The sequence below is a fragment of the Ips typographus genome, linkage group LG6 (assembly GCF_016097725.1).
Source record: "Ips typographus isolate SLU linkage group LG6, UJ_Ityp_2.0, whole genome shotgun sequence".
NCBI lineage: Eukaryota > Metazoa > Arthropoda > Insecta > Coleoptera > Curculionidae > Ips > Ips typographus.
Genome location: NC_138427.1, coordinates 1966901 through 1991440, shown reverse-complemented (window position 1 = coordinate 1991440; position 24540 = coordinate 1966901). Strand labels below are relative to the sequence as shown.

The 24540-nt window shown below is 32.7% G+C and overlaps 1 pseudogene across 1 annotated transcript; it reads left to right on the top strand.

Moving 5' to 3' along the window:
• Positions 1-35: 35 nt before the first annotated feature.
• LOC145730591 (uncharacterized) lies at positions 36-22663 on the top strand (annotated as a pseudogene). The gene is made up of 12 exons (XR_014178648.1): positions 36-181; positions 8507-8560; positions 10227-10424; positions 12251-12422; positions 12470-12852; positions 13580-13699; positions 14089-14290; positions 15796-15926; positions 16174-16363; positions 16468-16527; positions 18027-18199; positions 20811-22663. The product of XR_014178648.1 is annotated as an uncharacterized LOC145730591 (transcript).
• Positions 22664-24540: the final 1877 nt, after the last annotated feature.

Here is a 24540-nt window from a genome sequence, read left to right as displayed (position 1 = left end):
AACGAAAAACGACGCTTCCGAGCTTTCGACAGTTGTTTCGAAGCCCGCGGGTTGTAGAGACCGGAAAATCGAAAACATTCTCTACTGTTGGCCGGAAAATTACCGCGATCGCGCTCCGTGTTGGAACTTTGTGTGATTAAACTTTGATCAGTTTAGTGTAAGATTTATTAATTAAAAAAAGGTAATTTATAGTTTTTAAGGTTTTTCTTATATTATTTGTTCAAGCTAGAAAATTTCGAAACCTTGTAAGTCATTATTGACTATGTACCAAGTAAGCAACTAAGAAAAGACGTCGTCTGTGTTTAGAAAAAAAAAATATAAGTTTGAAACACTAATATTATTCAGTAATATAGCTACATACATCTAAAAATAGAATAATAATAATGTAGAATAAATTTAAAATACAGGATTTACGAAAAAAACACATTTTTGGTCTGTGATGCTCGAGATACTGATAAATTATTGTAATTTTCAATATTTGAAGGGCTGTAAGGCTCTACCAGCAAAACGGTTTGCATCTTCTTATCTTACTTTTTTAAATATTTGTCATATAATGCTAATTTAAATAATTTCAAAATAACCAAATTAAGTAAGAAATATGCAAACTGTTTTGCTGTATCTTCAATCGTTTGCCTGGCACAGCCTTCCAAATATTGAAATTTTCAATGATTACTGGTCAATATGTGGAAAATGTGGTCATTTAGAGAAAAACCAGAGAAATAAGAGAAACACTTCGTATAAACATATCCCAAAAATGCTTTTTTTTAAAGCCGGAAAAATCTTGTATTGGTGTGTTTTCAAATTTTTGAAAGGGGCTTGAAATTGGCTATCCGGATGTAATTAATTTCTTTCTATAACATAAATACGTTGGATTGTCAGGAAGGAAAGCACCTACTCAATAAAATAAATATCCTTCATCCAGCTCAATTAAATGAAATAAATGATAATCCAAATCATCACAAAGAACCTCATTCAGCCTCAGTCATTCCTGGGCTTCTCTTTTGAAAATATGATTTCGCATTCACTATTTGATGAAATCGTTTAATTTACCCATAATGAGATTCAGGATTCAATAATGTAAATTTGTGGGCGTTTTAGCACGAGGCCAGCACAAAGCTGATACGCTTTTGAAAAGTTCTACAACGTGCCTAGGGAAATAGTCATTATCGATATAATTGGAGGAAACAATCAAAACCACAATATTTTGGCAATTTAACGCTAACGGAAATGTTTCCGAAACTGTAATTTTTCCTTTTTGATTAGTTGTCATTGTTGTGAGTAAACAATGACAAATGGTGGTTTATGATAGTTAACACAATTACTACTTTAATAAATACTTTCTTTATTGAGTGATGAGAAAGACAGTATTAAATTGATTTGAACACTTCAGGAATCACCTTTTTTCGTTTGTTTTTCGTATGTATTTTACGAGCATTGGCAAGGTTTAACTACCAATCGATATAAGTTCAATTATTCAACTGAGAAAATATTTTTGTTCATCAAATGTGTTGAAAAGCAGGAGCGACTTTTTATGAGCAAAAACTGCCTCTCTTCTCTAAAACCTAGTTAATGGAAACTTTCCAATTACTGGACGAGTTTTTTCAAAAATAATAACCTAAGGTCATTCCTGTTCACGGATCAGTTCTACTTATACCTAGATAGCAAAAGGTCAAGGGTGAAAACGTAATAAATCCACGGTCAGGCACAAATATGTTCGAACGGAGCAAGGAAAATAATTTCCAAAATAATTATTCCCCATATTTAAATTTAATCAATAAAACGTTAACTACAGATATAGACCGCTATCTAGTTACTGGGGGCACGATATAGTAGTATTTCGTGACTGAGTTAAGTTAAAGATTATATCGTAGTCCCTGGGATCGATAGGAATTAACCTTGTCTGATTCTGCTGTGAATTTCCGTTTTTCTGAAAAGATGAAAACTCACCAGTTTATGAATGTTTTCTTTGTCATCAACATATTTTATGCAGACGCTTCAATTCTCAAGACTTTACAGATTAAAACACTTTTAATCTTAAATACAAACTTGAGAGTTATTCGGGCGTTTAAAACACTCCAGTTTTTTCGCTTCTGAAGTAAGTTTCAGACTGCTGTTTGATAAAGATTGAAAGCACCCTTCCAGCTTTTGTTACCTTTCCCATTTTTTTCTGAAACGAGTTTTCTTGGAGCTTTAAATTCGACGAGTCAACTTATCCAAGTTAAGTGCTGAATTTATATTCTAGTTTGTAACCAAAACTAAATTTTGAATGACTTTATGTTTGTAGGTTGTAGGTATTGTACACTTTTTTACACAGAGTATTTATGATAGTACATTCCAACCCAATCAAATGTAAACTTGTCAAGCATCAGGGTATAATAAATATAAATCAAAATTATATGAACTGCATCAACTTCAATTAGCAAAATACCTCCCTTACAATATTAAAAACCTACTACAAAATAGACAACTACAAGTCCGCATCAATACTATTCTTTCTCTCCCGAGCAAGGGCTTCCTCAAGGCTCCTCACTTCTTTATAACATATACTGCCACGACATTTACAATCATCATTTTCAAGACAAAAATTATATTGACAAAACATCTTACATATTACGCGGACGATACTGCACTTGTCGTACATGACAAAACTACCTCAAAAGCTGTAGAAAGACTTCAGAATCTGACAAACATAAAATATAATGACATGGTTTTATAAGTGGCGACTGACACCAAATGCCACTAAAAATCAACTTATTTTGTTTAATCATAAAATCAATATAAACTCACCATTACAGCTAACGGCCACATTACGGAACCCAAAAACGACATAAAATATCTGGGAGTGACTATTGACAAAAAATTAAAATTTACGAAACATTAGAACTGAAATTATCAGAAGGACAAAACACTTTAGATCACTAACGTACAAAGACAAAGGAATAAGTACTAAAACAGCCACGACAATTTATAAATCCATCCAAACCAAACAATACATACAGACCACTGAACAAATTGCACTAAGACTAATTACATAAATTAGACATCCCAATAACCCTTTACATAATCCATCCAACGAACTCCTTTATGAACGCACATAAATGACAAAAATTTCAGAAAGACTGATAAATTCAAACTAAATAGAAAAACAACCCTAACAACTGGACTATACTTGACCCTCTTGGTCTAAGAAGGCAAACGAGACAATACCGATTTTCCTTTCTCTCCTGCACCCTATTGGAACAACTTAGATTTTAACTGTAAATTAAAATTTGATTTTTTTTTTTTGTAAATATTACTGTTAATTTTCTTTCTCTATGTAATTGTAACACGGGCAGAAAGACCAATTGGTGGATAGTCTATTCTTTGAGAATAAAGATTGTATATATACAGGGTGATTCCAAAGTTGGTGCTTTCCTTTCACCTACGAATAGGGCTTCAAAAAATAAGTATTTTTTTTCCTTTGACGCTTTTTCGAAATATGAACAATAACGAAGATACAGGGTGTCAAAATTTTACTGAAAAAAAACAAAATAAAAAATCACTTAAATTTAATTTTAACTAACTACAGGTTATTCTTTATTATCAGACATAAACGTAAACAAAAGATTTCAGCCGCCTTTGAACTAAGTTTTAATAATTTGACATTTTAAATTAAAACAGCATTTAATTTTAGGCACGCTTTAAGATGGTTTTTATTTTTTTACTCGAAAGCGGTGCGTCGTAGCAAAAAATAAAAAATTAATAAAAGGGGTTTTTAGAATTGAACAAGGAATTTAATAGGGTAATATTTTTTTTCGAAAATGTTTTTAAAAAATTATACGCGCGCCACTGGTAAACGCAAAAAATTGTTGTTTTTTGGAAAATTTAAAGCCCTATTCGCAGGTGAAAGGAAAGCACCAACTTTGGAATCACCCTGTATATATAAATTAAACTCCATAATAAGTTCGACATCAAAAACCAACGACGTACTTAAATGCACTCCAATTAAACCAACGATACAAACTTTCAGTATGTACGCAGTGCGCCTTCGTAAAGGAGAAATCTAACGAAATTCAAATAACGAGTATAGTTTACTCGCGAATATTGAAATGTGATGAAAGTTAACTAACCCATCTCCAAGTTTTGAAACTTTTTTTATTACTTGTTTCTTTCTACAAAGAGGAAATTGGCTCCGTACAAGTTAAAGCTGAAAATTTGATACCGTTTCAGTTGTAAATACCCTCCAGGAAACTAGTCGTATGTTTGCATTTTAGAACTTGGTGCGATAGGAACTGTTTGGAACCATCAACTTTCACCTATTAATAAACAGACACTATCAATTATAACTTATATAAAATCTCGACAAACTGCACTTTTTCAATGCTCATTTCAGCGCGGAATTCACTTTTATGGTTGAATAATTTAAAGATTTTTTGAAGGCGAGTTGTAAGCGCTTTTTAGGGCCGACGCTTCCAGGCAAAAATACCCCAAAGTGTTGTGCAGAAATTTATTTGAGGTTTCACCGAAACTTCATGGCTGGTTTACCTCGAGTTTATAAAACTTATGGAAATTTTGAGAGTGAGCGGCGCTCGTTTTGAAAAGTGAGCTGTTCTGTAAATGGAGTTACGGTTAATTTAAATTTCTAGAAAGCAATGCCGTAAAAAAGATTTTTATAGTGATATAAAATATTGCCTTTTCTACTACCTGATTTAATAGTAGTTATCTAAGAAAATCAATACCTTTTTTATTATTTAATAATTAATATAAAGTAATACAAGATGTGTCTCTAAAGTCTTCTTGAGTGAAACTGAAAGTAAATTATAGGTGAAATCTCCATTCATATTGTTCACATATCACATCCTTTGGGATATTGACGAGAGTCTTATAACAACCCTTAATCATAAATTTCCTTTGGTATTAAGGGTAGAAATAACATTTGATCGACTCCTACACGATTTTCTGCGTAAACCCGATAAGGTTTTATTTCTCTAGCTAGTATCAAGAAAGTGGCTGTTTTAAAAAAGAAAAAGCCTTAAATCCCGTCAAGTTCGAAACTAACCGTTCTTGTTGATTTACTAGTAATACTGATGGTTAATTGACCTTAATATTTTCGCGCCCCTCATCAATCGAACAGCTAATTAGGCTTGGAGATGATTGCCCTGTCACGTTCTAATTATAACTTAGGTTAGGATGAATCGATACCGCCATCCAGGAAAACTAGAGAGGAACGCCTACATTTTTAGTATCCATAATACGTTGAAAGGTTTTATTTTCCTTGGAGAACAACATGAAACTAGTCGTGTATGTGAGTAGAAAATTCGGTAGCTTCGTGTATTTGCTGATTGAAATCCAGAAAATGGCAGGTGATGTGGGTGTCCCAAAGGACACGTGCAATACAAGGTTATCGATCAAAGAACACAACACCCTTGAAAAATTATATGGGAAACACGACGAAACCCCAGTTCACAATTTTTCAAGACTATTGAAGCAGACGTTTTTGATTATTTTGTTTTGTTTTGTATAGAGATACAGGCAAATAACTTGCATGTAAAATAGAGAACTGTCATAAACAATCGTCACTTTACTTGTATTTTATTAACAGTTTTACAATCAATACATATAACTTAAATATAAACTTTTAATTGGTTTAAACTTTTCTGAATGTTTAATTTCACACCGAACGTTTTAATATGATTTATGAGTTTTCTTGCTTTGAGCTTTTTAAGTGGAAAGTTCAATAACTAGATATTTGAAGAAAATTGTTTTGTAGGTGTAATATGCTTCTATAGAAATTTAATTTAATATACTTAAGTAATTAGACAAAACTGTCGAATGTCTAAGTATTTATTTCTTGGAAAAAATAGTTTGATCATAATTTAAGAAAAAAAATGCTTTTTCTTGTCCAATCACAAACTACAAACAAGGCTGTGATTCTGTTCACAAAAATCACAACTTTTAAGCTTTTGCAGTCATTTACAAAATTATTTTTTTCAACTATTTTAATCTGTTTAAGATTACACAGCCTGAAGTTGACCTTTCAAATGGAAGGCTAAAGTTTAACCGTCCTAAATTCAAAATCCTGCCACTAAACTAATCGTCGTTCAGACTGTCCACATTTGCCCAACTTTGCCAAAGTTTAATTATATCGCACTTCACACATTGTTTCACCAACCCGCCATTTCTGGTGGAGTTACAGGGATGGTTAAACCATCCGTTTGATATCGAGAGTCCCAGGATAATGATTTTACACCAAATCTGGGAATTAATAATTTCCCAAAGTTATGTCACACAATGTATTGATTATTACCGATAATTAAACTGGGTGCTACTGCCATTGTAAAGGAAATTAAATCTTTAATTTGAAATACTATTGTTTTGTTTCATAATGCAGAAATGGTTACCCATGTATAGGATGTAACTTTGGTTGATTGTTTTCCTATGCTTTTGCTAATTACAGTCTATTTACCAATAATGATACAGACGTAATGTTTTCTATTAAGTTTTAGTATTTTGTGTGATATTTCCAAAACCCTATTTGTGTCAATATTCCAGGAAGTTCTCATTATAATGTCGTAAGTTGGGGTTAAAATTACTGGGAGTATTAGGTAGTAATAGCTACCTCAGGTTGATTGCAAAGGACTCGCAATTTACTACTTTATGGTCGTATATTTTGTGGTGTGTATTTTGTTATACGGTTGATTATATGGTAAATTGATGAATGTCGTTAAAGGGGGAGTTACACTTTATAAGGCGTCAGGTTAATTTGGTAAATTGTGGAAGGCTTTTGTGTTAAACACCGTGTTAATCCATAAATACTATTATATAAATGATAATATCATAATTGCAATTTTTAGTCTTGCTTTTATGTTTCTTGCAAAGTAAAAGTTTAGGAACGATTGCAGTTACATTTTTGTTCTGGTCTTTTCAGGTTCTGGTCAGGTTAAGCATAATTTTGATTGCTGTTGATTGAAAAATTCTGCATCAAAGAAGATTTTGCTCCGATTTGAAACTATAGTGTTAAATCAAGCACAATTCTGCCTTATGTTAAATATTGTAAATTAGTTTAGACAGAATATAGTGCTTGATTTAATAAAATACTAAAGCATTCAAAGTATTATTAGTAATTTAGTTGAGTTAATCCACTTTAATTAGATTTGCATTATTGGAACTTTTATCAAACTGTTCAAAATATTTTGGCAAACTAGTGGAATTACACTAAAGTACTCTTTCATACAGTTTTCAGTTTAGGTCAGGTTAAGCATGATTTTAAATGGTTAGACAAAATGTCTAATAAACTCTCTCTGCAATTTACTGTTGTTTCAATGTAATAATATAGTTCTCTGTTGTGTTCAACTGAATATAAACAGTCCACACAGTTTGCTCGAATTGTCTTTAATCTTACACACTGAAATTCGGTATATTCCATACAGTCATCAATTACTCGTAGTGGTCTGTTCATTAAAATCCCCGTTTCGTGATACCAATAAATCTAATTCCGTTCTTTAGCTATTTCCTGGCCGACTTCCAGCCCAACTTTAATTATTGTCATTTTGGGGCTCTAGCTTAAATTATTAATCGATGGATTTAGGGATGTCGCAATTTTCTGGTAATTAAAATACGCCAAATGCTGTAAATGATTTCTGATAAACTAATAATGTGTTCTAATCTAATCAAAATTTAGCTTAAGTCAACCTGAAAACGTATAACAGCAAAGCGTTAATTTATGCAAGAAAATGTTTGGCATATAATTATCTTTTTATGCAAAATTGCAACTTTCTTGGCACAAATTCGTATGCAGTGCATAATTTTCCTTAATTTTGTAGTGTTTTATGCTGCATTAAAACCGTTAAGAGGGAATCGTGAATGTAGAGTTTGCGGCATCGGATTTCATTAGCGCGGCTTTGTGTGAAAAAAGTTTCCCAATTAGTAAAGTAAAAGAGACTAATTTTAATTAGCGAACGTCCCTCCAAGGTTTCAAATCAAAACACATAATTCCTGGTTAAATGTAAAAAGTTATAGAACTCCTTCTGTTGAACGGGAATAAATTTGATTTTGTGACAGGTGATACCGCTAACGTCGAAAGTTGATAGATTAATTCCACAGGAAGTGTCGAAATCAAAAATAGCGATTTAATAACGCCATAAAGTTGGAGGCAATCTGTTTGCGATAACATTAATATTGGAGGTTTCAAGAACAAGTGTTCTTTAATCCATCAAAGTAGAGTTCTCGCTACGAGACTTGATTTATAGTAATTGTCTAACACACTTAAAGTTCAGTGGCAATATGTGCTCAAAAAATAAATCATTATTAGCGTCGAAACGTTCTTTTCTGACAAGAATACTTTGCATTCTCTTCATGGCATTTTTTCCAGCCAGGGATGCACGATTAAAGGGATGGATTCCGGATACTTTACGAAAGCGTGATTGGCATACTTAAAATATTCAGACTAAATTGGGATGCGAATTTTAAATACTTTTGTTATTTTGTATTTTAAATAATTGGAATTATTAAAAATATTTATTTTCAGATTAATCATCGTCTGTGGTATCAAATGACGATTATGACACAAAAATCTAAACAGGTAAGTTTACAATTTATAAAATTCGTGATTTTGTTAAAATGAGTGGGTCAAAGCAATACAAGAAAATGAAAACCACTGAAAATTTAGTTTATTAAGCTAGAGAGAAATAACAATAATCTAAATCTAAAAACGAAAACATTACTGAGAAATTGAGTATTATAGCACACTTTTTCTTCCGTTGTCTTATACTCCGTAACTGCAAATCGATAAGCAGTTTTCCATACATAATTCACTACTTCACTCAAAGGCAACATTCATAAAGTATTACTAACTACAACGCAGTGTCAAAATTTCAAGTTAGCTACCGTCTATTTTAGTTTCAAATTAAGTTTGCAATTTCAAACTGACAGTAACAGTAAATTTCAAACTTTAGATTAACGTTAATTTGTAAAATGGCTACTTTATGTCGTGAGGAAGTTAAACTTTAGATTTTCAGACAGTTAGGGTGTCTAAAAAATGAAATTTTTTATCGTTGTTCTAAGAATTCATCAAATATTAACATCAATTGTAATAACATAAAAAAGATTCGGGTCTGTGCATACTCGTATTATTCATAACTCACTTGTTTATGACACACATTTGATGTGTTAATATGAAAGTAGTATTATTAACTTATTTAATTAGAGCAAAATATCTAGAAAAGTAAGAAATTTTGTACCACATTCATCAGAACTTATTCCTTCAGATTCTTTGTGAATTATGGCCCATTCATACTTTACCCGGAAAACTAGGTAATAACAGTATAAGTTAAAAGGTGCCTGAGGAGTGTTAATTACTTTCCACCAGTGGTGGAAGTAAATTTGAAAATGTAATTAAACCCAGTGTGGCTAACTCTCTCGTCAATCCATCTCGCTGGTTATCTTACTTTACTTTTGGTACGTGCAGCTGGAAAAAGTGATTAATGCAGCATTTTTAAACTGACCCGCAACTTAATTAAGCGGCATCTAAAAACGCCCCCACACAAACAGACGTTGGTTTACTGTATCTGAGTTGTTCAGCCACCTAATAAATCTATTTAAGCCTCCCTTGATAGCCTTAGGGCGCGTTTTCTAATCAAGACATATAACAGAAAGCAAAACATTGTTTTTGGGGCAGATTGCGTCACAAAAAAACATAGTTTTAGATATTGAAATACATAAAAAAAACCTTTTCGTTTTTCTGTTGTTCTAAGCAGTAGAAACCTAAACTCAATTTCGAATACGTTAGGAATTGTTTGATATTTATGAGGTGAGTTACACAACAAACGCTAAGAAACAAAGAAAGAAAAGGCGGGAATTTTTATGAGACGGTTTTATTAAATTTCTGCCTATATTTTAGGGAATATTTAAGCACTGTGCCTTTTGGGGATTGTGAAGGAAACAGTAGACAAGCTATATTTGCTAAAGTGTCTAAAATTTCAACATTTTACTATTATGTGTTTAGTATAGTTACTGAAATCCACCGTTCGCGGAAGTATTAGCAACTGAGTTTCGTCGTATATAATTGCATTCAAATTTATCATTCATTCTAGTTCGGTGCTGACATTTTCCAAAGTTTTGTTATTGTTTCTCGCTAGAATTGGCACGCCTGAATCTAGGTGGCATCTGCTTTCACTTCGATGAAAATTTGTTTTAAACAACTTTGCTCATGTGTTGGTTTTGAAGTTATAATTTGATTATTTTTTCAGCACCCTCGCACTCTCGACATAACAAAGGAAATTATGAAACTGCGCTTGAGTGTCAACGATTAAGAAGTTGTCAATAGCTGGAGATGTTGAGCCGGACTACATCTTCTAGACGAAGAAGAGCCTCCAGGTCGGCAGCGTCTTCTCCTGCACAGATTAGTCGTCCATCGGGTGGTACCAGGTCAGCAGCGACCAGCCCAGGTATGTTGTTTTTTAGTTTAGAAAATAAGTAATCATTTTATTTTTAATGCTATACATACAATAACTATTCTGCCTTCATAGAAAATTCTTAGTGTTTTGTTAACGTTTTACGTAAGCCTTTACGTTGGGTTTTTGCCACAAAGTTGTGTGGAGAATTTCATCATCAAAGTGCGTCATTTTCAAAGCCACATAAGGTTGACTGATTGAAGTTCCAGGAATTTCACACTATAGCCTTTAGGATTTCGGAGGTGACTGACTTAACCTGGCTTCACTAATAACACTTTTTTTTGCTTGGATTTTTTCAAAGAAAACTCAACGGAAAATATTGATTAAAAACAGTTTGTAACAAATGGCGGTGCTAGGCAACTCGTTGATTATCTGTATTCTGTGTATTATTGACGATATAGAACTATTCTTTATTGGACTGAGGGTTGCTAACCTCAGCTTGACCATCAATTTTCATCATTGCATCGTCCAAAAATGCTTTCCTTGTCCTTATTGCCTGAAATACTATTTTTCAAATCATTCGGGAAAATTAGGTTAACGTTTTCTTTCACTCATTCAACAATAACCTTTTTGCGCAGAGTGTAATAATTGTCTTTGTGAAACGACTCAAGATAAGGGAAAGCACAACATTTCCTTTTATCTATTGTGTCAGAGAAGTCTTCTGAATAAAATATTACAGTAAATTGCAATTTCCAGCTGCGACACTGCAGCAACTTTCGTTTTATATGCATAATACTGTCGTGTGTGAACACCTTGAACAATTTGTCGAAATAATTCTGCAGACTTTACATCTTGTAAAAGAATATGTTTATTTACTTTTTTATGGTTTGATTTACGTATTTTATACAGTCGCTTGTTTCTAAGTAAAATTGGCTATAAACAATCAATGATAACATTAAAGAACTATTCCAAAAGTGGTCCTAACTTAGTTCTAAAGTAACACAGAACTCAATTTTCCCTACTTTACATATTACCAAATTATTTACATTTTGCTCTTTTTTTTTCAGAATCATATTGTAATAATTCCTACAAGAAAAACAAAAGACTAAACTGGTTTTAACAAACCAATCATTATCAGATTAAACCATTAATTGTATAAAAATGTGTTCCACTAGAAAATGTTTTATTATAACAACAACAGATAAGTGATGTATACAAATTGTGTTGCACATATTCTATCACGATCCCAGAACAACAATTAAATAATAAATAGCTCTGCTATGCCACCAGATAAAAAAAAGCTTTAACCAACGGAAATTCCTCTCTGTCCCGTTAATAATCCAGTCAGTTTTGTCACCGAAAGCGGGGTTTTTAATTTAATAGCCGACATTGTCTGTTTCACGAACAATATTCAGCTGCAACAATGTACATAAAAGTTGACTTAATGGATATTAAATGGCATTTCCATAAGAACCAGTTGGAATTGTTATACGTAATACCAACACAAAGTGAAATGAAATACGTTAGTAAATAAACAAACATCTTAGTATAATGATTCGAAGCTTTTTACTGTAATGAGAACTAAACAGTGTTCAGACATAATATTTTGTTTCTTACATAGTCAGTGTATTATAATGAAGGTTTGAACAATGTTTATCTACTTTGTCCGAAAGTTTGTTCAAATATTCTATTATCTTTATCACATTGTTTGGTTTCCTGGTTGCTGGCACGTGTAAAACTAACATAATTACTTATTCTTACGTAGTTTTTCTTTCGTCAAATCCACTTTTTTGAAAATTGATAAGTAAAATCAATTTGTTCTCTTCTTGCAGACAAACTAATTAAAATACTAGTAGATATTTAAAAATGTATTATTTCAGGACGTAGGGCTAGTATAGCGGTTTCACCTATAGATGGCAATCGTCCAAATGGATTGGGGTTACCTGAACTTAATCGTAGCCCTAGACACAGCATTATCCCTGACATTTCCCTCATGGAAACAAAAGATGAAAATGTCTCAGTGATCCAGATTGTGTTTTAACAAACAGGTAAGTGGAATTTAGTCCACAAAATCTATACTCTCTAGCTTAAAAATTCAGATCACCCCGTCATTCTTTGATCCCGGATAGTGCAATGAGCCCCAGAAACAGTTTAGTACCTGATAGCTCTAGATCACCAAGACATAGCTTAGTACCCAATGATCTTCGAAGTCCACGAGGTAGTTTAATGCCAGATTCGACCATGTCTCCAAGAAATAGTCTTACGCCAGAACAATACAACAGGAGTCCCAGAAACAGTCTGGTGCCAGATCAAAACCGATCACCTAGACATAGTTTAACTCCTGAGTCTAATGTATACGGATCCAGATTGAATATCTCAGACTACAATCGCAGCCCTAGGAACAGCTTGGTTCCTGATGGTTCCAGGTCATCACGACAAGTCGTCCAACCTGCAGAAGGAAAATCTTGGACCTCTGAAGATGGTAAGAAATATTAGTTAGTTTCAGTCAAACTTGAATAGAAGAACAACTTACGTAAATGTTACTTTACATGTTTTTAAATCTAAAATATTCCTAGATTTCAGCAAGCTTTCAGGCTGAATACAGCTACGATCTTTTACATAAAAGAATTTTATTTACGGCTCAATCGATGCAAAATGAGATTGGGCGCCAAAAAAATTGTATTATCAATCTCTGAAGATTTTCAATTTGATTCTACCTGCAGTCAGGATAAGTTTTCCTTGCATCGTGTTCTGTTGGCTCTCAAAATGATTTTTATATCCACAAATACTGTCGTTTATTACAAAGTAGAGAGCTCGTTAGAGCAATATGTATGCACTCCCGCTTGTACTTTCTTATTCTAGGCAAGTAGAACCAACGTTCGATTTTTGAGGTATGCAAAGCAGCTTAAATACAACGTTTATTCTGAAAATTTCATACTTTATTCGTATGCAAGGTAAATCAAAGTTTTAAATATAAACACCATATTTATTGTCTGTCAAAGGTAATTACATCATCATAATTTTCAAAACATGTTTATGTACTTACATCGGAACTCAAATGTGAATGTAACTTGTCATTCGACGAAACTTTGGTTTTCATTCTCGTCAGAACTGATTAATATTTAAATCGTTTTTGCTGCATACTAATAGAGCATCGATATGGTCAGCGGTCAATTTCCAAACTAATTATGATTTTCCGATATTTCCAGTGCCAGCTAACCGCAGTCCGAGGCATAGTATCACCCCAGGGGACCCAGTTAGGAGTCCTCGTGGGAGCATAGCTCCGGAATCATTTTCTTACCGGACTAGTCCCCGAGGAAGTATTGCAGGTAATTAAATACTTTAGTATTGATCTTAAAAGAACAACTTTAAAAGAAAAAACTTAATAACTAATCGAACTTGCTGTTAAAATACATTTTGTGCTTCGCTCTATCGTAGTCCAATATAATCCCAATCGATTTAAAGCAGGATAAGCAATTTACCCTTGAATCCGTGTTTGCGGTGAAGGGCTCCCCACATCTTAGATCTACTTATCCGCTTTATTCCAGAGGTAAATTAAATTAGACCTACTCGTCTTTTGCCCCACCTCACAAAGTTTCCAGTATTAATACAATAATGCCTCTAAACTTACAACATCCTTCTTCACCATAGGCCTTTTGCAGGCTTTGTTTAACGTATAAAGTATTTAGTGGAAATGTTTTTTTTTTTTTTAATTAAGGTGAATATGGAACCGAGCAAAGAACGCCTAGAGGTAGCATTGGTCCGGAAAATGGGTACGATCCGAATCGGAAGTCCTAGAGGAAGCATAGCTGCCCGAAACACTATTGTCAACGATGTGAGGAGTTCCAGAGGAAGTTTAACTTTGACATTTCAAGAACCACCAGTTAACGAAAGAAGATCCAGTGCTGACAATCCCACAAGTACGATTATTAATAATTTAACATTAATTAATCCACTTTCTAGAATAAGAAACAAATTCTCGTATTGAAACTTATTGTCTATTTCTAAAGGAGAACATGGTTACCCTTAACCGCTGTGTTTGGATTAATTTCCTTCAAAATATGCTTTTTGCTGATTATAAATGTCATGTTTAAAGAGGGTCCAGATGCTTTAACCATTTCTGAATTTACCGTGCTAATTAGTTCACCGTAATTAATGACCTTTACTACAATCCATGAATATTCAACTACAACAATAATTCACATTATGTCTGGTTCAAGTAATATACATTTGTTGCCTTAGTTATTAATAAGAACGTTTTTTAAAAAATTTTCTTTTTTTCAGTTGCGGAAAAAATATCACCAAAACTCACTACTTACTTTGCTACTTATCTAAACAAAACACACAAACCTAACCTAAGAAGAAGAAATGGGGCCAAAAACGTAAACACTGACTGTTTTGAGGTTGTTTTTTCTTCTTTTTAACCAGGGATGTAAAAGCGGTAATTTTCGAGTAAACATTCCCATTTTTGGAAATTTACCGGAAAATTGCTCTATGCTTGAAAGAAAATTTTCCTGAATAGGGAGTATAACTGTCAAACTTGTCATTACCATTGCCAAATTTGTCATGCATTCTAATGAAATAACTTAAGATCTAAATTTAATGATTAAAAGTACATTAAACCTTAATAAATTTTTGATTTTCAGATTTTCCAATTTTTCCGGAAATTTTACATCCCTGACCAAAACTCACAAAACGTAACCAAAAAAAAACACTAACTTTACGAAAGATACAAAAAGTCTCCAAAATTATATAACTTCGTGTTTTATCGCCATTTTTTCTTCTTTTTAATTAGGGAAACACTGCCTAACCAACAAAAAACAATAAGTTAACCTCAGAAGAAAAAATGGCGTTAAAAACGTTCTTAGGTTAGGTAAGGATAGATTCTTGTTTGTTAGGTCATAAATTTTTGCGCTATTTATTCAGTAATTAAAAACAAGAAGTAAAAATGGCCTCAAAACAGTTATATAGAGTTATATACCTACATATTTTTGGTAAAATTTTTTTCTTAGGTTAGGTTAGTGTTTTTTCGTTTAATTATGGATTTTGGCGGTATTTTTTCAGTAATTAAGAAAAAGAAGACATTTTTCAGTGAGGAAACCAAAACACGGAATTACATATTTCGGGCCCCATTCTTCTTTTTAGGTCTTTTGTTTGATTCGGTAGTGAGTTTTGAAGTCACTTTTCTTCTTTTTTTTAATTACTGTAACAATCTCGCCAAATATTTAAATGTTCAGCTTAATAATTAATCCTGTCTTTGCAGTCTTATTTCTTTCCAATTTTCAAGATTGCGAATCAATGACCAACATTGTTCTTATTTTGTCCTGTAAACCTCCAAGGGACGGACTACCGATATCATTTTAGAATACAAATTGATCGGTTGCGGTATAGTTTATCGGTCTGAGAAATGCGGCCTTAATTTCAGATTCCCGTGGGAGAAGCTCGTCTCCGTCATATCGGTCCACGTCCAGAGGGAATATAAATACGGGTTATGGCGGAACGAACAGCGGTTTCGAGAGCGGCGGTTCCCGAAGGGCCAGCAGTTCAGTGAGTCAGGTGGGATATTAGTGGCTTATTCTTCACTTCTTCTAGATTCGAGCACATTGAATAATTAAGGAGTTTAAGCAACACAACAATTTTGCTAAAGTCTTATTTAGGTGCATGTTCCTCAATGAACATTAGACTTAGAACTTATGGCTTTTTGGCTGAGAATATGTGGCTTCACGGTAGTAAAACAGTAGTACTTCATTCACAATCACCCTTCCAAAATCGACGTAAACTTAAACAGGTGGGGCTGTCACAGGTCTCGGGAGATGAGCAGAGACGATTGTGTGGAGACCAGAAGTACTCGAGGGAGATGGGTCAGGGTCTCAGCCTAAGTCTCACCCTCACCACCTACGGTTCAGTGGCGTATCAGTTGAAAGATGCCAATCTGGAAGCCACTGGAACCTGCGATTTTGTCTTTCGAGCATTGAGGATCGTCAATAAGACTGGTATGTGTTTTTGACTTGGTTGTTTCTAGTCGCAGCGTTATGTACTCTAAAAGAAGCAGATTCTCGAGCAGATTTCATTGACGTAACTCGGTTTTTGATTACAGTTATGGTAACCATTCTATTGGCATGCCTCTCCATCATGCCCTTGATTATGCTGATAATGGGTAAGTCCCACTACCACTAAAACTGTAGTTTTACTCAGAAAATAAAGATAAACCAGAAACATTTTATAACATTTCTATTCGCTTCTTTACGACATGTTGCTCCCAGAGAGCGATTGTCCATTGGGTCTGGATCTTTACGGCAACATAAACAAATCCTTAGAGCTGTTTTCGTGCTCCACGAACAACAATTTCCTCATATAAACGTTTTCGCCAGGACGTTCTCAGGCATAATAGACGACCCCTGAACTTTGGGCTTTGCATGTCAGTGCCGGCTTCCAACGATTATATTATAATTCAGAAAGTGGCAGGCAATATGCACTTTTGAAAACTGCACGGCAGTTCAATCAATCAATGAACCTCATTGTTGTAAACTTCGAAACAAGTTGCATTTTTCAGCTATTTCAATCAACTGACACTGAGTTTCAAGATGAAATTTATGTTCATATGGAAACTTTGATGCATGCTGGTATCTACTTCTTGTGTAAAGTGAGTGTCACCCTTAGTTTTCTTTTTTATAAAGGATGATCAAAATAAATCTATAAACACAGGGACATAGAAAGTTTAAAGTTACAAAGTAGTTTGCTTTGTTTGAACCGCCTTAAAGCGAGAACTTAGGAGCTGTTTTATTACTGTTGAGCTTGGTTTACAGCACAATGATAGCCCGCAATTGTTGCCTTCTATAAAGTTGGTAAATTATACTTTTAATCTTAAATTGCAAGTTTTCTTGCTAGAACAAGTTTGTTCTTATGTGGTAGTACATTGTTTTATCCTTGTATGCTATAAAATGAAAATATCCCATCTCTCTTTTGCAAACGAATTTTTCATTAGTACTTACTTCATAGTAATGGTTTTTTTTACTACTTTTTGCTCCAGGAGGGTTCCAATGCACAGCAAAGGACCTTAATATAAATATCATATACGTAGCATTTAAAGATTAAAGGAACTTGCATATTTACTAAGTCTAGCGAAAGAAGAAATCAATAACTTTCATCTTGGAAAGTTTCTCCAAAAGGTAATTTAAGTTACTTTAAGAGATTTACTGATAAATTTAAAAAAAGCAATTTTCGTATAGTTTTTGAAATCTATTAGACCACTTACTATGTTGGTTTTATAACTTATGCCTGAAATATCATTCATTCACCTGTTTTGACGCGGACGAGTTTCCAACATCTCCATCTCCAGACAGCTCTATCTAAATTGCGAATTTATTTATCTTGAAGGAAGAGCCGCATTTATCCCGAAATTTCAGAAACAGTTACGAAGTAAATACACATTACTAGATACGATCCACTTGAGAACAGCGACATGATAAACTAAGTAAAGTTTTGGCAAACAATTCTGGCTCGGTTTATGATATTAAGTTCGTATTACAGTATTTACTTGTATGTAAATTCAAAGTTTCTCCAATTGCACAAATTAATTTGTGGGTGCGACGGTTCAAATAGAGAGAAAACTTTAGCAAATAATGTTTTGAGTGTTGTAAATGAGTAACTTTTCAGGAATTCAATTTTTGCGAGACTGCCCTATAGAGCCAAACATTCCCATCTACATGGTGGTGGGTGGTACCATTGGTAGCGTCAAAATGGGACAGTGTTTATGGGATCAGCTTCACACACGTCACGTAGATTCATCGTCATCGGATCATTCATCAATTGCTGCTAAAGTAGCTTCGGTAAGATTTACTGCCAATTTGAAAATAAATCAGTTTTAGCAATTTTAAAATATTACTTCTTTTCCTATTAGGCCAACAGGTGTCGCGTTACGTACCAGAATTATGGTTAATGGCTATTGATCAATCAAACAGAAATTTGATATGATTTATGAGTACAAAAATGTTACTAACATTTCACGCATCCGCGTTTTCGATTCCATTAAATCTCTTTCGATCAGGTTTGTTCTATCACATGAATCAACAGTAAACCGTTCGATATTTGCAATTTGACGATTAAAACGAGTCTGCCTATGGTTATTTATCTAACAAGTGCGGAAAGAGATACTTTTTAACCCTCGAAATAATAAAAAATTCGATAATTTTCTGAACGTTGTGATTGACGTCCCTTGCCATTACTGTGGGCTTCACAATAGAATGAATTATTCTGGGTTTTAAACTGTACAAAACGCATTCAAATTTTGTGATAAAACTTCTTAATGGCGTCTAATTGTACCGTGTAGAAATGAATGTAAACATCGCAGCGTTTTTACTTTCAAAGCACAGTCGGCCCTAATTTTGTAAAATGAATTCATTCGCTTCGTATTTTATTTTTCGTAAACTAAAGTCTACAAACCGTTTTTGTTTAATTTGCGAAAATCCCGCTTTTTAACGATGGTAGCGAAAAGTTGGCGTTCTTAACGTAGTCAAGTGTTAAAGAGTTAGTTTAATTTATGGTATTCTGGTTAATTTAATAAGAGTTTACTTATGTAACAAAAAGTCTTTAAAAGAACTTTTAATAGGTATTAAATATGAACCTTGTCTACAGGGTTTAATGGTTAAACATAGTAAAATTTAATTAATCCTGAAATCCCGCAATTTTATTGCGTAACTTGTAATGCCACTCAAAGTTAAATTTATTTTCATTTTCAGAGTAAATAAATGCATGGTAAAATCAGAACAAAATCAATAACCTGCCAATGGTGTATTTAATTAGTGATGGGTAATTAACTTGGTAGAGTAAATATTTTATTTTACCAAGAAAATTTGATCGGTAAATTAATAGTAAATTACTGGTCAATTACAAATACTGAATTTCTGGCAGTTCGAATTTTGACACCGCTTTTCTCCCTGACTATAACAAAATTTAAAGTGTTTTTTTTTTAGGTTATTGGATAGAGAATTTAATGAGGATTTCAAAAAAGCTCTTAAAACTCTCACTTTCCCACTAAAAGTAGGTTTTACAGACGATTTTGTCACTGACTGTCCTTTCAAACAGTTTAAATTTTGGGACCGCTTTTCTCCCTGACTGTACTAATTTTTTTGAGTGTTTTCAGGTTATTGGATATAAAATTTAATAAAGATTCCAAAAATGTGCTTAAAACTGTTATGTTCTCACTTCAGGTGGTTTTTTTTCAGGTGATTTTGTGCATCACTGTTCTTTCAAACTGTGTCTCTGGCAATTCAAAGTTTGACACCTCTTTTCTCTCTGACTGTACCAATTTTTTTGTGTTTTTCAGGTTATTTATATCATAAAATTTAATGAGATATCCAAAAATGTGCTTAAAACAGTATTATTTTCACTTCAAGTGGGTTTTACAGGCGAGTTTGTCTATGACTGTCCTTTTAAACTGTGTTTCTGGCAGTTTAAACTTTAAAACCGCTTTTCTCGCTAATTACCAAATTTTGTAGTATTTTTGCAGGTTATTGGATAGGAAATTTAATGAAGATTCCAAAAATGTGCTTAAAACTGTTATGTTCTCACTTCATTTGGTTTTTTTTTCAGGCGATTTTGTCCATGACTGTTCTTTCAAACTGTGTCTCTGGCAGTTCAAAGTTTGACACCTCTTTTTTCTCTGACTGTACCAGTGTTTTTCAGGTTATTTAATATAAAATTTAATGAGGATTCCAAAAATGTGCTTAAAACAGTATTATTTTCACATCAAGTGAGTTTTACAGGCAAGCTTGTCTATGACTGTCCTTTTAAACTGTGTTTCGGGCAGTTTAAACTTTAAAACCGCTTTTCTCGCTAATTACCAAATTTTGAAGTACTTTTGCAGGTTATTGGATAGGAAATTCAATGAAGATTTTAAAAATTTACTTAAAATAGTCATTTTCTGACTTTAAGTGGGTTTTTCAGACGATTTTGTTTCTGTCTGTTGTTTCAAACTGTGTTTCTGTCGTTTCAAAATTTGTCACCGGTTTCCTCCCTGACTGTACCAAATTTTGTAGTGTTTTTTTAGGTTATTGGATAGAAAATTTAATGAAGATTCCAAAAATGTGCTTAAAACAGTAATTTTCTCACTCCAAGTGGATTTGACAAGCAATTTTGTTCCTGGCTGTCAAACTGTGCTCAAAAGTTGCAAAAGTCAGGATTTATAAAAGTTTACTTGTAGTATTTGAAACCAAACGTGTTTCTGAGATTTATAATAGTAGTCACGTGACTGCCTAGCTAAATTATCCTCCAAAAACCACGTGATATCGGTGACTAATGTGAAACCTGTCAAAGTTTGCCTAGAAAAAATAGGATTTTTACTTTTACAATTTTACTTTACATTACCGGTAAATAACCGGTTTACTGTAAATTTACGTGCATTGCAATATAGGTATAATTAATTACTATTTTTTGTTACAGATTGCTCTGACTACAATCCTAATAACTTGGTTCGGTCTGGGTAACTACTGGATCTTGCGTATCAAGTACCCGGATTACGCTCCAACCTTGTTCGAACCCAACAAATGGTGCCATCGTACCTTATACGTGTTTGCACTAGTGCACTTGTGTATAGTGTACTCTCTGATTGGTGTTATTGTGTTGTTGGTGATTGTGTTAGCTTTCTGCCAGATTTTCGGTTGCCAATGGCTGGGACCTGCTAGATATAAATAGCAAACTCCCCCTGATTATTTCGAGTTGTGGGATCAACCAAGAGCCTATCGTCATTAGAGGACTCCAATTAGTTGTAGGTATAACATTTCTAGATTTATACAATACTGTACATTAATGAAAATATCGGATGCAACAGGATTTGAATTTTTTTCATGTAGTTATTCACTCATGTTGATTTGTGTTTACAAAATTGATATAATGGCAGAAATTATGGACACATATTATCCAGAAATATAACCAACAGGTACATTTTGAAAGTGATGGTGGTCGAGAGTTTTACAACTATTTTCTATTATTTATTTGAATACAAAAAATAACAAGTTTTACTGATAAAAGACCCTTTTCTCATTTAATTAATCGAATTCCTTTGAGACCACCACCAAATCGATATAAATTGAATCTCTTCGGAAAACAATGGGAATAATGAACACGAACTGAAGCGAAAGAGATTTAAATTAAATTCGTAAATTATATAATTTTCTTTGCCCATTTTCACGCTTTTAGGGTCTGACCTGATTTAACGCTTCTTTTTACTTTTATCTGAAAGGAAAGGGACAGACATTTTTGAAGGAATTTCACCTTACCAAATATTTATTAATTACTACTTTCTGTAAATAGATACTGCCATTTAACAAAAACAACTTAGGTAGAGCTTTCAATGTCCGTAATTTAGTACAATGTCGGAAACTTTGTAAAAATAACGACAGTCACAGCGAGGTCCAGCTTTAAAACTGATAGTTAAGGTTTTGGGGAAATTAACCGCCATATAGTTTGCAAAACGTACGTATAGGCGATAATGTAAATATAGGAAATGTTAGTTTCCCTTACTACCATATACATACATAAACTTAGTGGTGTTTAATAAAATAAATAACCAATTATTGACTGTACAGTGTAGAAAGTTGCTTTTTACAGCATCAGCTGTAGATAAAACTTTATTCAGTGTGATGCTTTAACAACTACAAACGTCCGTACAACCTATGATATATCAAAATATACTAAATGTTAGGTAAATATTATGTACTAGCAACTATTCCATACGGATCTTATCAAAAAACATTCTTATGGTTACCCTTAAATCCTTTTGTATTGTAAAGAATGTGTCAAATTCGGTAAAAAACCTATTTGTTAAATTTCCATTTTACTAGTCGAATTTGAGACACCCTGTACAATGAAACATAGATGTAAATATTATATGACCAACCTAGAGTTTTCTTGCTAAGGATCAATATATATTTTGTAGAATTGTTATTGAAATGTGGTGTGTAAATATATTGAATGTTTCAGTTTATTTCAGTAACTAATAAAGTACAGTAAGTTTATAGGTGTATTAAAAAGGATTTAAAATCGAATTTAAGCATCGAACATTATGTTTAGATATTTATATGAGTTTAGAGAAAGTTTTGTTTGATTTCAGTACTTAAAAACTCAAGTTTATTATTAAGTAATTGAAATTATTATCAATGATTTATCTGTGATACATGTTTCCTAGTGCTGTTATCCTATAGCTTGCTATTAAGTTTATTACAAGTTATTTTATATTGTTATATTGTGTAAACCTGTGTACTCTAGCAGTGTAATAATAAATTAAAGTAATGGCCATCAAAGCAGTATTATTTGCAACATATTCCACTATACACTAAACCATTTATACAAAAAAATTGACAAAGTGACAGAGATATTGAGAAAAGTGTTCTAGTAAATATAAACCGTATTAAATTTTTTACTATAACGAAATATAAAAGCGTTGCAGATCTATGAAATTGAATTTGGGATAAACGACCTGATTTGGCATTGATTTCTTTCAGCTATCGGAAGATGAACTTACTTCAATTTCGGTTCAGATAGATCGGAAAATAAAAGTAAGAGAAAAGCCTCCGGGGAGCACTTCCCAGTGAAAAGTTTCGTCCTTATTCAGGCTCTGTTCGCTAAACCTTCAGTAAAATAGTTTCCGGAGACTTAAGTGCTGGGGAATGCATTGGAATCGTGCACATGGAAAAAAGTTCGAAATGCTGCTAGTTTGATGTTTTTAGTACAGGAAACTCCAATTGGGTTCTTTTAAATAATTCTAAGTGCTCTGATATGCTTGTGTTACGTTACGACTTGATAGCAGTAGTAAAGATAAAGTTTACTGTGCCTTTAAGACTAGACATTTGTTATTTGCTGTGAATAATAACAATAAAATATAAAGCAAAACTAACCGAGAACTTTTGTTCACGTTACATGCATATACTTGGTATATTCCCACATATACATTACACACACAATACAAATTAATTTAAATGAGTTATAATACAAACTTTGACTAGGCATATTCTAAAAGTCATTTGAATAATGCTTGACATGTATAACTGGTTTATGAATAATTATGCTTTTTTATATGCAGTTATCAAATTTTCTCATAACTTAGTAAGATCTTTATGACTAAAAACACAAGACCTTTTGATGCAGTCTACTAAAAATCACTTACGTTTTAACTGTCAAACTTGACTAAAAAAACAAAAAATTTAATAATTTTCAATGTCAAATATTTGAGTCAAACTTTACTAAAAAGTCAATTTCATATTAAATACTGGAAAAATAAAAAAAAAATATACTTTTTAATGTCAAATATTTAAATTAAACTTATCATAGTCAACTTCATAATTTTTACTATCAACCCTAACTGAAAGCAACTAAAATTTTCTTAAGTTTCGATGGTAAATATTTAAGCCAAATTGTCATTACTATCAATAAAATCAATCAATTTCAATTTTTACTGCGAAATTTTACAAAAAAAATATTTAAGTCTAATTTTTTCAAAATTTCAATAAATAAATCAATTTCATAATTTTTTCTTGTCAAATTTCATTGGAAAACCATACAATTTTAAAACATGGAAGAAATGTTTACGCGGATGTAACGAATATACATCCGCTATATTAGTGAAGCAAAAGGACCAAGGATGATAACCCGGCGACACGTGTTTCTGCTGATTGGTTTCATCAAGCAAAAATACGTGTCGCCGGGTTATCATATTTGTTCTTTTCTGCTTTACTCTTTTTTGCGGAATTACCCAAGAAAAACTTTTCTTACATAAAATTTTATACCTAATTTTCGATGTCAAAGTATTAAATAAGACTTATCAATTTTATTAAAATCTCATCAATAAAGTCAATTTTATCATTTTGCACTGACAAATTATAATAAAGACGCTAAAAATTTCATAATTTTAGATGTTAAATATTTAAGTCAAACTTTTTTTTAACTGTCAAGTTTGGCTAAAAAAACAAAAAATTTCATAATTTTCTATTGTAAATATTTAAGCGAATTTTATCAATAAAATCAATTTCATCATTTCTAACTACCAAATTTTACTGACCAAACTTTTTGTTAATTAATTTTGAAGTGTTGCAAAAAGACCAACATTTTCTGGTTCTAAGACGTTCGATCAACAGTCGACTTGTTCTTTTTGTAAATCTTCAATCGATTGCACTTT